Below are 13,217 nucleotides of genomic sequence, written 5' to 3' on the forward strand. Positions count from 1 at the left end.
ACTCCCTGTTTTTATTTTCTATTGCATATGGTGCCCTTCATTTCATACCTTCTCTCTGGGCAGCTCCCAAGTCCTTGGGTATCTGCTGTGCCTGTCTGTCCATCCCCATCCTTCTTCAGGCCCAAGCTTGCTGAAGTAACAATGAAAGAAAAAGATTAAAAGAAACAAGGAAAACTAAAAATCATCTTGTAAAAACATTATTCCAGTAAAATTAATATTCTAGTTGGGTTTTTTTTTTTTTTTGGATTTGTCAATTTCTCTGTTATTTTGGCCCCTTCTTGTGGTGAATTCTGAATATCCCTATTTATCATGTTTAGTAAGAAGCAAGAGAAAATGGAACAGCCTGTGTGCCAAAACAAAGAGGGGAAAAGCCCTGTAATTGATCACATTTACATTCTTAGAAAGAACACATTTGCAATTTAACCTGCCCTCTGGAACATGAGAAATGAAAAGAATAAACAACTCACTGATGTACATCTACAAGGGCTATTTTGTTTCTCATTTTGTTCAGCATATTTCAGGGCTTCTGAGGAATAGATACAAACTAACATGAGGTGAATAACCATATATAACCAGATAACAGTTTTTATCTGAAATAGACAATAATATGACCTTCTTTAAAGAAAAAAAAATCACACATTTCTGTCCATATTTTTAATTCACTTGATTTTATTTGAAATAATACAAGGAATTTCTTTACTTTTTTTTTTTTTAAGTATTGAAATTTCACAGATGGTGGTACCCAGTCATTATGAGGCAGTTATTATGCTGTAGCAATCTGGAAATGTTTTCACTTGTCAGAATATTCCAGATTCTTAAATCGTGGTATTCAAAGCTCTTCCCAATGGGTCCAACCTAACTGTCCAGCCCTTGAGGTCTTATACTCATTTTTGTCTAATCCCTGGAATCTAGCAACACCAGACCACTTATTATTTATTCCCTCATATACACCATCCCTTGTCATGCTTATGATTTACCTAATCTTATTTAAAATGCAGCTTATGATTTAGTAGATCTGGAGAAAAGCCAGAGATTCTACACTGCGAACAACCTCTCTGATGATGCTGCGGTTGGTTTGTATGAGACATTTTCAGTAGCAAGGATTAGGCAGTGTAACTATTTTTATTTCTGATCATGCCTTCCAGCCCTGTGGATTTCTTTTACATGGAGACAGTAGCCATGAGACAACACCAACTCATTCTCCTATCTTCAGGTCAAATCTCAAGGCTTTCCATGAAAGTTTTTTTCTGCTAAGAGAGAGAATTAATAACTTCCTACTCTAATGGCTTTCCTTTACACCTAGGATAAAATTCAGAGTCCTTACCAGGCTCACAAAGGCTGTGTCTCTAATCCCTTTTCCTAGCACTTTCCTTTTGCTTACTCCTACACCGGTCTTGTTATACCCGCAATATGCCAAACATGTGTTAGTTTTAGGGAATTTTTTTAAATTGCTCTTCCCGTCACATGTCCTCATTGCTTTTATTTAGGCCTTTGATCCCTTCCTCAAAGAGGCCACTGCATTGAGTTGACCCCTATGCACAGCTGCCTGGATATGATCGCAATGAAGGCTGAACTCCAGCCTCTGGTTTGCTAGGCCGGATTAATCTGGTAGCAGAGGGCAGGAGACGTAGATAGACAAATCAGAAAACTCTTGCAGTGAGCCAAATGTGAGAAAATGAGGACTGGGGTGATTGCCATGGAAACAGTGAGCCCTGCTGGAAGGGCTGCATATGCCTGGAGGAAGGTCTGCCTTTTTCTTATGTGCCCCAAAATGCAACTGCCCAGCTCTGAGTGGTCTTCCTTGACCACTCAATTTAAAATAGCAAGCCACTGACTATTTCTATCCCCTTAGTCTGCCTTAATTTTCTTCCCGAAATGGTGACTCAGATGTTTTATTATGTATCTTACTGATTTGTTTTTGTTGTTTGTCTTTGCAACTTTGAATGTCAGCTCAGTGAAAGAAGAGGCTTTTTCTCTTTTGTTTACTGCAATATGCATAGTGCCTATATGGCATAAAAGAAACATTCATATAAATATGAATTGAGTTAATCAATGAATGAATACTCAGAGCTTCCAGGGAACATAGAATAAGGAAGTATAAGACAGATATTGGCTCAAGTCTCAACTTGTCTACTTGCTAGCTATGTGAAATTAGCCAAGTTACTTATCTTCTCTGGAAATGTTTCCTCATCTGTCAATGGGCGTAATAGTAATACATGACTCATTGGCGGGTGGGCACAATGACATTGGATAATAAATGTAAATTTCTTAATTTTTTCCCTGGTACCTCACATTTATCACACCCTATCACAAATGTTTAGTTTTTGTTTTTCCCCTTGGCTGTGAGCTCCATGAGAGCTCTTATTACAATGCTTCTTAAGCACCTAGGAAAACCTATTTTCAATAACTCATTCACACATATTGCTTATGACATGACTGCTCTGTGCCAGGTACTCTGCTCTGGCAGGGGATACTCAACAAAGAATGCAGTCGTGGACCATCATGTATCTTCTGCGAAGTGAAGGAGAGAGACATAAACAAAAACAAACATGAAAACGTCTATAGCTTGTAACATTGTGAGAAAGAAGTAAACAGAGGACTGTCATAGTATGACCATAAAGAAGATATTTCTTTTACATTTTTGTGGGGTAAATGTAGATAATATTTGTATTTGTTTATTTTAAATATCCACTGGTATCCCATTGTATTTTATTAGCAATATCCTCTTCTTGGTCAATGACGTAAGACAGGTGTTGGGGGTATTTGCAATCATTCTGACAAATTTCTCAGATACATGCATCTTGGTCAGTAGAAGGTGAGATGATGTTTATAGACCTGTTGTTTCTAGCTCTACCTTCCAGAGCAACCAGTTCTCTGACTGCTTCAGATCGTATATGGGAGATGCATGTGATGTGCAATGTAGACTGTCTCTGGGCTGTATCAGGGTCCTGACAGCAAAGAAAAGGCACATTTGGCGGGTTTAACTAAGGAGAAGTTAATGAGCAAAACAATCACTGTGGTGTAGATGGGGTTAAATGAATGATCAATTCTATTGAAATATCTGAGACTGGCCACGAGGGTATCGTTACTGCCCATAGGCATGAAGGGGCAAGAGAAGAGCATATTTTGCTGGAGCAGGGAGAGCTTGGGTCACTGGCAAGAACTACTCTAGTGAATATTAATAAAAAATGGGAAGGGCAAAGTTGCCAGGATGGAAAGAATTGTAAAACCTTTGGAATATTAGATGATATGGTTGTAATCCCATATATAGAATGGCAGAATCCCAGGAGGTGAAGGGCAAACTTTCTGAGCACTTTGCTTGATATTTCTCCTCTCTTGAGTAATATTTACTTACATCATTACTTCTCTGCTTTGTTCATTCCCATTGTTCATCTTACTACTCCCTTTAGTGGTCACAGCTGTCAAAACACTCCTACACCTTTCTCCTTCCCTATGTTCTTTTAGGGAGAACTGTCTTCTCTAATTCTCTTTGATGATGGACATGAAAATATATTATTTGAGGGGTACCTGGGTGGCTCAGTTGGTTAAGCGCGGGACTCTTGGTTTCAGCTCGGGTCATGATCTCATGGGTCATGAGATCAACCCCTGCATAGGCCTCTGTGCTCATCGAGGAATCTGCTTGAAGTTCCCCACTCATGCACAGGCTCCTGCTCTGTCTCTCAAATAGATACAAAAATCTTTAAAAAATACATTATTTGAAAAACTCATGCTATAAACTCTCTCTGAGATCAAGTTATTCTTTGACCACTCTTTATATGTGAGCTAACCAATTTTCATCCATCTTTCTTCTCCAGACTAATTGAGTTCAATATTATTGAAATGATCTAAAGGTAACAGGATTTTTTGGTTAAATGTTCAAAATGGAAAATGAATTAAAATGTTATTCTTTAAGATGTGAAGAACTGCCACCAATGCATTAAACACACAATTTAAAAATCACAATCTTTTTCTTAAATATTATACATTTTGATACAACAAAAATAAATTTAGATTTATTTATTGCTTGGCAGTGATACAGTGAGCAAAAATATCTTATGGCATTCATTTGTTTTATTTTTAGCAACATGGCTTCTCCTTATTTGTCTTCTATTTTGGAGTACATGTTATATATATTACTTTATGCATTCATAGTTGAGTGATGCCATTGACTATTCGCTTAATTCATTTATAAAAGAAGAAATGTTTTAGACACTCCCAATACTACTCTTTATAGTAGTTGAAACAGTTGCTCATTTAGAGTGGCATATCAGCTCTGTTTTGCTCTCAACATTTAATGAGAGGCAGTCATTTGAATCACTTTCATCAGCCTGAAGCCTGAATTTCCAAACATTGCATATAAGTGTTCACTGGATTTGTGTTTCATTCTGGTAGAGAAGTTCTTCTAATGGATTTTGCCTGCAGCTGGTGGTATTCATTGAGCAATGGTGGAAATCAATTAAATTATCCTTTTTCCCCTATAAAAATGATTTAATAAATGTACAAATTTTTAAAAGGAAATATATTTTAATATTAATGTATAATTTAACTTGAATCCACACTCAATCTATTCTTAATAACTGGATCATTCTTCAGGAAGGGAGATGCAATAATTTCACCAGGTATGATAGAAAAAATTTCATTTAGGCCAATTCATTTGATGTAATGAAGAATTTTAATTGTTTGGCACATTCAAAATCTTCCATTGCTTAAGGCCACATGTAGAAATAAGGCCATGGAAATTTATTCTTTTTTCTTTTTCTTCCCCCAAAGAATGTTATATTGTCTTGGTACATTACAGGTTAAGCAAGAAAGAATAAAAGGAATGGATACAGGAAGCTGTGGTCTTGTAATGCTATAAAATTTTTATTTATAGATTACAAATATAAACGAACATTTCCATGGTAAATTAAAATTATTGTTCTAGACTGTGCCTACCAAAAAGAAATACAAAAGTTATGAACAGTTTAGTTTAACAATCATTTTCTGAAACCTCCTGTTGAATCATATGAATATGAGCCTCATTAGAAAAAAATGCTGAAGAATTTTTGCCTCATAACTTTTGATTCACATGAAATCATATTTGCCTCATTTGTCAAATCTATTTAAGCTGCAGTATTTTTTACATATTATTGATTTTGATAGGCTCACATTGGAGAATCAGGGTCACAGGATTAGTGTGATTATAGCAATTCAGCAAAAGCATGTAATATAGGGCACTTCCTATATATTATCCAAATCATACTTCTAATGCATTTTGTAATATAAACAATTTGCCTCTTAGAGTCTCCTATTTCAGCCCATTCTGAATGTTTTTTTTATTAGACATCAGTTTCTTTGTCATTTCTCTTCTTCAGAACCATTCATTTATTAATTTATTCGAGCCGCAGCCATCTATTAAGTGCCTGCTGTGTGCTAGACATTAAGATAAATGCTGGGGATTCAAAAACACATGTAACAATTTCCTGCCTTCTAGTGCTCCCACATTCAGTGAGGGACACAAATAGGTGAGAAGTCATGGATTAATTCTTCTGGCTAAGATCTATGGGAGGAGGATGCTTCACTTTCCCTGGAGAAGATGTCCTAGAGGAGAAAGCATTTCAGCTAAAATTTGAGGGATACATGAGAAGTGTAAAGAAGTCAAACAGAGTAAGCATTATACCAGTAGTGAGGGGAAAATGTTAAAAAGCATCAAGAAGAAAAAGTTGTATTTTACTAATTTTAAAATTCTTCACTTAGTTTTTATAACCCTCTGCCTACTGCCCCATTTTGATCTAATCCTAACTCCTTCTATTTCCCAGGAGTCAACTTTTGCTCAAGTAAGTAGTCTTCACGGTGCCCTGCATTTGCACTTTTTTTATTTTCTGGCTCCATGTACTTGCTCAGGTAAAGCTGCCTTTAACCTGCTTTCTAATCAAACTTCCCCTTAGGACAAACTCAGGCCTCACTTTCCTGTGGAAGCATTCCATATACAATTGAACCTTCACTGAGCTTCTTTTTTAGGGATCACCTTTGCACTCAAGGCAAGAACCCTTTAAATGAACACATAACTAATATTTCTAGCACATTTTTTGTGAGTAACTTGGGGAGGAGCATTGTTTTGATCTGAATCCTGGTGATTACTCTTTTTAATACACAGCCTTGGGTATGTATTTGCCTTCCTCGTAAAATAGAGATAATAAAACATACCTTGAAAGGTGTTTATGAAGATAAAATAAGAAAGGAACATATTATAAAAGCTGTTGGCCGTGCAAAGTTGGAATCACGTAGAAACCATGGAAAATAAATAATCTTTATATAATATAAAGAAATGCACACAAATATGGATCGAAATGAGAGAGATCAAAGTGAGATGCAAAGACTTGGTACAGGAAACAATAGATACCCTCTTTATGGATTGTGTTGAATATTTCAGTGACATAGGGACCATTGAGGGGATATAGACAAGGAATTAATTAAGAGAATCTCTGGAGTGCCTGGGTGGCTCAGTCAGTTAAGCATCTGCCTTCGGCTTGGCTCATGATCTCAGGGTCATGCAGGTCAAGCAGAGGCTCAGCAAGGAGTACTTCTCCCTCTCACTCTCCCTCTGCGCTTTCTCTCTCAAATAAATAAATAAAATCTTTTAAAGAAAGAGAGAAAATCTCTAGTAAGTTAGTAATTACAGGTAAAAGGCTTTGTGCAAACTGAGATAGGATATATGATCTAGCACCTAGGATATTTTCTGTATGTCAGTATTTTCTGGTATAAGCACTCCAGTGTATACATCATCCAAACCTTACCATGATCTTATCTTATTATCACTTTCATTTTATATCTATGGTAAGTGAGGCACAGAAAAATAGAATGAAAAAAAAAGAAGAAGAAATGAAAAGTTGAGTGACTTGCTCAAGATTATGCACTTAGTATACAGTATACCAAGATTCAAACCATGGGCTATTCTCTTAACTCTACAGAATACCTACAACATCCCCTAGCACACATAGAGTTAGTTCATTTAGGGGAAGGTAGTTTTTGAGTGTATAAGAATCTTGCAGAGTTGGCAAATTAAAATTCTGGTTTATTAAAGTTCCAAATTATGAGCGTCCCAGTATAGAAGTCACAATTATATTATCAAACCAAATAAGCTCTGTGAAGCAAAGGATAAACTGTATTCAAAGTCCTAACACATTAGGAGTGTTAGGAATAAAGGAGTGGGGTTCTATTAATATTGTTATTAAAGTCTCTGAGGAAGATATATATATATCTTGGTTCTTCCATAAGTGTCCAGTGAGATCAGAAACCAGTCTCATTTGGGGTTCCAACCTCATCTCTGTAAACTATGGCCTCCATAGAGCTCTAGAGGCCACTCAATCCAGCTCCCTATTTATATGCTTGTATGTGGAGCAAAGGAGAGGAAAAGGGTGGTTTCAATAGGAGGAAAGGCTTCTTCTGTGCCTTAGACATGACAGAGTGGGGGTAGTCAACAAATTTTATCCCTTCCCTCACATTCTTCTCCTTTACTGGATTATAAACAATTTATTTTTTATGTTTATTATTTTTATTTTTTAATTAATATATAATGTATTATTGGTTTCAGAGGTAGAGGTCAGTGATTCATCAGTCTTATATAATACCCAGTGCTCATTACATCACATGCCCTCCTTAATGTCCATCACCTAGTTACCCCATCCCCCCACTCTGCTCCCCTCCAGCAATCCTCAATTTGTTTCCTATGATTAAGAGTCTTTTATGGGTTGTCTCCCTCTCTGGTTTCATCTTGTTTTATATCTTCCTCTTGTCCCCTATGATCATCTGTTTTTTGAATTATAAACAGTTTCAATGTACTATATTCTTTCATGTGTATCATAGTTTTTAGGAAACCTAACTTAGTGGTTAATAACAGAAATTTTGGGGTCAGGTGAACCATCCTTGAGTCCTCTCTCTGATACTTGCTAACTGTGATTTAAGTAAAGTTATTTAATTGTTCCACAGCCTGTTTCACTTGTAAAATAGGGATTATAACAGTACTTACCTCTTAGACTTTTTATGAGATTCAAACTAAAAATTATGTGATAAAACACTGGTGTCTATACCCTTGTTACCCCTTAGTAGAAATTATCTATTACTACTACTATTATTATTAACCATCAAGATTATGCTCAGTAAATGCTTTTTGAGCTCAGTTACTGATTTATTCTCTCCTATGTAAAACAGCTGTCATTGCAAATTTACAGTCAATTTAGAGTCTGTAAAACAGCAAGAAGAGACATTAGGATTATTCAATAATAAAGTGAGAGTAAATGCACATATTGTCTTGAATTCTAAGGCCAATTTCTTTTATTCACATGTTCACAGACATGTCTCGGGGTTAAATATATATGATAATTTTACTCCAGTTCAAATAGGAAATTACTTTAGAATTTAAATAAATTTGTTCTGTCTTCTGAGTTTCTTCAGAGCGGAACAATGCAGCAGGGTAGAGAGGTAAATTTAGAGGTTATCTCTACACAAATTGTAAAAGTGGTCACTGGTAGCTAAGAAAATAATAATAAAGAAAATGGAAATGCTCCTAAAGTTAATATCATTGTGAGCCTCGTCTGTGGTTTAAATATTGTATGAATTAATCAACTACCTACTTGAGATCTCCACTCACATGTCTCAGAGGCATCATGAGCTTAGCATCTCCTAAACTAAACTCTTGTGGCCTCCTCCACTCCTAACTCATTTCTCTCCCAGGCTTTCTGCTAACAATAAATAATGCCATAATTATTAAGGACAGAACTTGGCTCCCTTTCTTCCTAATTCCACCTTGCCCCACTTTTCCTCATGTAACCCATCAACAATTATTGTTGATTTAACGTTCAAAATATATCTCAACTTACTCACATCTCTCCTCTTCATTGCCAACACCAGAGTCTATCCTCACACGTCTGAACAGCTGAAATATGCATCTAATTCCTCTCTTCAATGCTCCTATTCCTTCTCTAAATTCTATTCTCTACACTCCAGATGAGTAATTTCTTAAAAAATATAAATGTGGTCATGTACCTCCCCTGATTAACTCTGCTGTAATTTCCCATTGCAATGACAAGAAAATTCAAACTCTTTTACCATGGCTGGCAAGGTCCACCTTGAACCTGACCCATACCTGTGACTCTAACCTCATCTTAGGCAACCCTCCTCCTTGCTTACCATCCTTCAGACACCTCAGGTTTCCTCCAGGCTCCTGATCACGTAAGTTCCTGCCTGGGGGCTTTGTACTTGTTGTTCCCTCTGTGCTGGAGCATTTGTCTTTCATAGATGACTCCACTCACCCTTCAGTTTTGTCATAAGTGCTGTTTCCCCAGAAAAGCCTGGTCTGGACATTAAATAAGTCCCCACACTCATTATCTCATTATTCCCACTTAACACCCTACTTATTTCTTTCCCAGAACTTAATATTTTGTATTGCACATACATATACATACCTCCTCCATCAATGCCTGTATTTGTTTGCTTGTCTAAAATGCCTGTATCCCAATAATAATACAAACTCTGTAAGGGCAGGACTGTATTTCTTATTTACCAATGTATACTCAACACCTAACATTGTGCTTGACACACGGTAAGGGCTTTTTAAATATTCATCCAATAAATGAATCTTAGAAATACGTATAGTAATAGCTGAACTATCTGGAATGTCTGTAGACAGGTTACCTATGAAAACCATGTAGTAAAACTTCAGCAGAGCTTTTTAAAAGAAAATTCTTAGTATGTTTAGAAGTCACCTTTTCACGGTGAGGAAAATGCACAATAATTCTAGAAAGAAAAAAATCAGGATTTATTTTAAAATTTCACACATGTTAAATAATATTAGAAATAAAGCTTAAATAGAATCATAAGGAAAAGGAAATAATGAGTAATTTAGTAATACTTGGTAAAACATTATAGTGATAGGGACGCCTGGGTGGCAGAATTGGTTAAGCATCCAACTCTTAATTTTGGCTTGGGTTGTGATCTCAGGGTTGTGAGATTGAGCCCCATGTGGAGCCCCAGGTCAGGCTCTGCATTCAGCATAGAGTCTGCTTAAGACGCTCTCTCCCTCTGCCCCACCCCTCAACTCTCTCTCTCCTTTAAATAAATAAATAAATAAATAAATAAATAAATAAATAAATCTTTAAAAAAACAGTTTAGTGATAAATGTGTAAACCTCAGGTCATTTTAATATGTCTAGTATTAAATTCTAGTGTTAAATTTAGTATTAAATTCTTGCCTGCCTACCATGCTGGGCACGGTGCTAGGCATAAACAGATGCATGTGGAGAAAATAGCCAAATCAGTCTGTCTCCAAAAGGACCTATAGCCTGCAGTAATGGTTCTCCAATATCAGTAGGCCTCAGAACAATCTGGGTAATGTATTTAAATATGGTCCTTGGACCTCACTCCTATGGATCCTGGCTTAGTAGATCTAGAGTAGCATCTTAAGATCTATAATTTTAACAAGCTCCCTACATGCTTCAGATGAAGGTGCTCTTTGGACTTTAACCGAACAATGCTGATACAGCTGGAGAGACCCACAGCAAGGGAAAAAAATACCATCTTGTGCAACAAGAGCTATGATGTGGCCAGCATGAAGTATGAAAGCTTGAACGAAGAAGACCTCATCCATGTTTAGAGATTACTGCTAAACCAAGTCCTGGAGGATAAAAAGAAGTAAGTCAGAGGTGAGAGCCATGAGGTCATATGGAGATGCATGTGAATCTCTCCAATAAAGAGAGAAGAGTGCTACAGAGAAAAATATGTTGATCTCAGTGGGTGTAGTGGGTAAGGTTGGTGGAGTGGTCAGGAGGACATACTATGTCTTGCTATGCTAGTTTAAGAGTTTGACTTTGTCTAGTGGGTGGTAACAATGATAAGACCACATTTGAATTTATACATACACAAACACATACAATGCTATATTTATAGATTCTAGATGAATAGCAGAGAGTGGATAGAAGGTGTGTAATATGAAGTTCAGGGAAACCAGTTATGAGGTTTTCACAGTTATGCAGCTGAGAGATGGCAATAATGTGAAATAAGATATTGTGACAATGGAGAAAGCAGGAAATGAATGGATGTGAGGGATATTGAAGAGGTAGAACTGACAGAATTTAATGATTGCTTGCATATTAAGGATGAAACAAAGGAGCAGGAAGGCTTCATGATTTGTAGCTTGACTCAGTAGATACAATATAGATGTTAACAATTAATTAATAACTAATGAACTAATCATCAATAAACATAAACAGTCATTTTAGCAATGCAAAAATGAGAAACCAGAGCACTAGGAAAAAGTTCAAAGATGCATTGCAACATCAGAGTTTATCCATTAATATTAGTCTTTACATTTCTAAATGAAATTTAAAAGTAAATTTAAAACCCTAAGTATTTAGGGGCATCTGGGTGGCTCAGCCATTAAGTGTCTGCCTTTGGCTCAGGTCATGATTCCAGCGTCCTGGGATCGAGCCCCGCATCAGGCTCCCTGCTTGGCGGGAAGCCTGCTTCTCCCTCTCCCACTCCCCTTGCTTGTGTTCCCTCTCTTGCTCTCTCTCTCTGTCAAATAAATAAATAAAATCTTTAAATAAATAAATAAATAAAACCCTAAGTATTTAAAAAATGATCTGTAAGTAATATTTTATATCTAATGGAAGCTTCAGGTAATATTATCTAAATAACTCAATAGCTAGACTTATTTCATAAGTATCAGAACAGGACAAAACTAAAGAATCACTTCAAGAAATGCCTATATTCCTGGTCCTCTCTTCTTTTAAAGAAAATCTCAAAAGAGATTGATCTTTGTAAATTTCCACACAATTACTTTTATAGTGAGAAAGTGGTAAGTACAGTAAGAATTCAGCCACCCTGACCCACCTGCCCTGGCTCCAGATGAAAAATTATACAACGAGTTCTGGCCAATAGGTTGAGAGTACAAGTGCCCCTATCATTTCAGGGCCACAACACAGAAGAGCAACTGTGTGATCTTTAGGTGACATCTTCTGCTGCAGTTGTTGAAAAGGCAGAACCATGAGATAGACGTAGTTGGATCCCTGAGTCACTGCATGGTGGCCATCAGACTTCACATGAGTGAGAAATAAATCTTTGTATTGTGCAGCCATTGAAATTTCAGGGTTAATTTGTTACCAGAGCCCAACTTAGCCCATCCTAACTAATACAGTAGGAAATTCTGTACTGATGTAAGGAGGTAGGAACTTGGCCATGTCAGAGTGCTCCTGGAGGCAGGCCCTACACTAGAGAATGTGTAAATGGAGCATGGAGATGACTTAAACAGACCGAAGAAATTGTGTTTGAATGTCACCCAGCAGATACCTAGATTTATCCAGTGTTAAAAGAGGTGAGTGGGAAGAATTAGCTTTGGGATCAAGTGACTTCTGGTGCTGCTGTTTCAACCCTCCATTTTACAATTAGGTATCATGACTCAGTCATGTTTGTTTCCAAGCAGAAGGCTATACCTTAAACACAGTTATCTCTACAAGAGGCTATGATTGGGTGTGTCTATGGTAAGGCTAGCAGCTCTCTGTAATGAAAAATTCTCCAGATTGTATGAGAGTAAGCACAAGAAAGTTGTCGTTTTGCAGTTAGCTAAGCTCTTGGTTCTGTAAGAATGATATTCACTTCAGTATGGGCTAAAATATGGCTCAAAAGATGGACTTAAGGCTGGGGTAGAAGGAGTTTCTGTAGCTCAGCTAAACAAAAAACCGTATTGCAAAAATACTTCCTTTGTATGCAAAGAAGAAAGTTGGTTGAATTATTTTACTCAGCTAGAATAAAAACTAAGCCACATCTACAGCAAATACCAGTGTGGTTAAACTGAAACATACATATTTAAATTCTATTTGCATTCAGCTGGAATCCTGCATCCTTTGTGTTTTCTGTGATTGAATTATTGCAATAATATGACTTTTTTTAGGTCTTATGAAAAATTAATAGTTTAATTCCTTATAAGTATTATTAATATTAATGTAATGACTAAGAGTAACACATATCATACATTACTTGCCTGTGGCCTATTTTATAGTGTCGTTTCCAACTTTGTTATTTAGATGAGGAATTATATAATTTTTAAAATATGAAAACCATTTCAATAACCATTTGACACACAAACTGCATGGCATAAAGTCTTAACAGGATATAAAATGCTTCATTAAGTGTCATCTAACATGTCTATAGGAGACTCTCTGTGCTGGATTTCCTTTTTGTGAA

At 36.5% G+C, this 13,217-nt stretch overlaps 1 protein-coding gene across 10 annotated transcripts in view; it reads left to right on the plus strand.

Moving 5' to 3' along the window:
* LOC123797905 (uncharacterized) overlaps positions 1-13,217 on the plus strand; it is a 242,911-nt gene that overhangs the window by 182,856 nt on the left and 46,838 nt on the right. For 6 of the 10 annotated variants that reach the window (XM_087864758.1, XM_087864757.1, XM_087864765.1 and 3 more), the window contains one exon: positions 10,476-10,678. The exons of 2 other annotated variants lie outside the window; for them this stretch is intronic. The gene's annotated coding sequence lies outside the window, so the exon portion shown is untranslated. Of the gene's footprint in view, positions 1-5,798; positions 5,817-10,475; positions 10,679-13,217 lie in introns of all 10 variants that reach the window. 2 more of the 10 variants (XM_087864761.1, XM_087864759.1) reach the window with 2 other exon arrangements.

This window comes from Ursus americanus, chromosome 9 (genome assembly GCF_024610735.1).
Source record: "Ursus americanus isolate L20-20 chromosome 9, mUrsAme1.1.p, whole genome shotgun sequence".
Lineage (NCBI taxonomy): Eukaryota > Metazoa > Chordata > Mammalia > Carnivora > Ursidae > Ursus > Ursus americanus.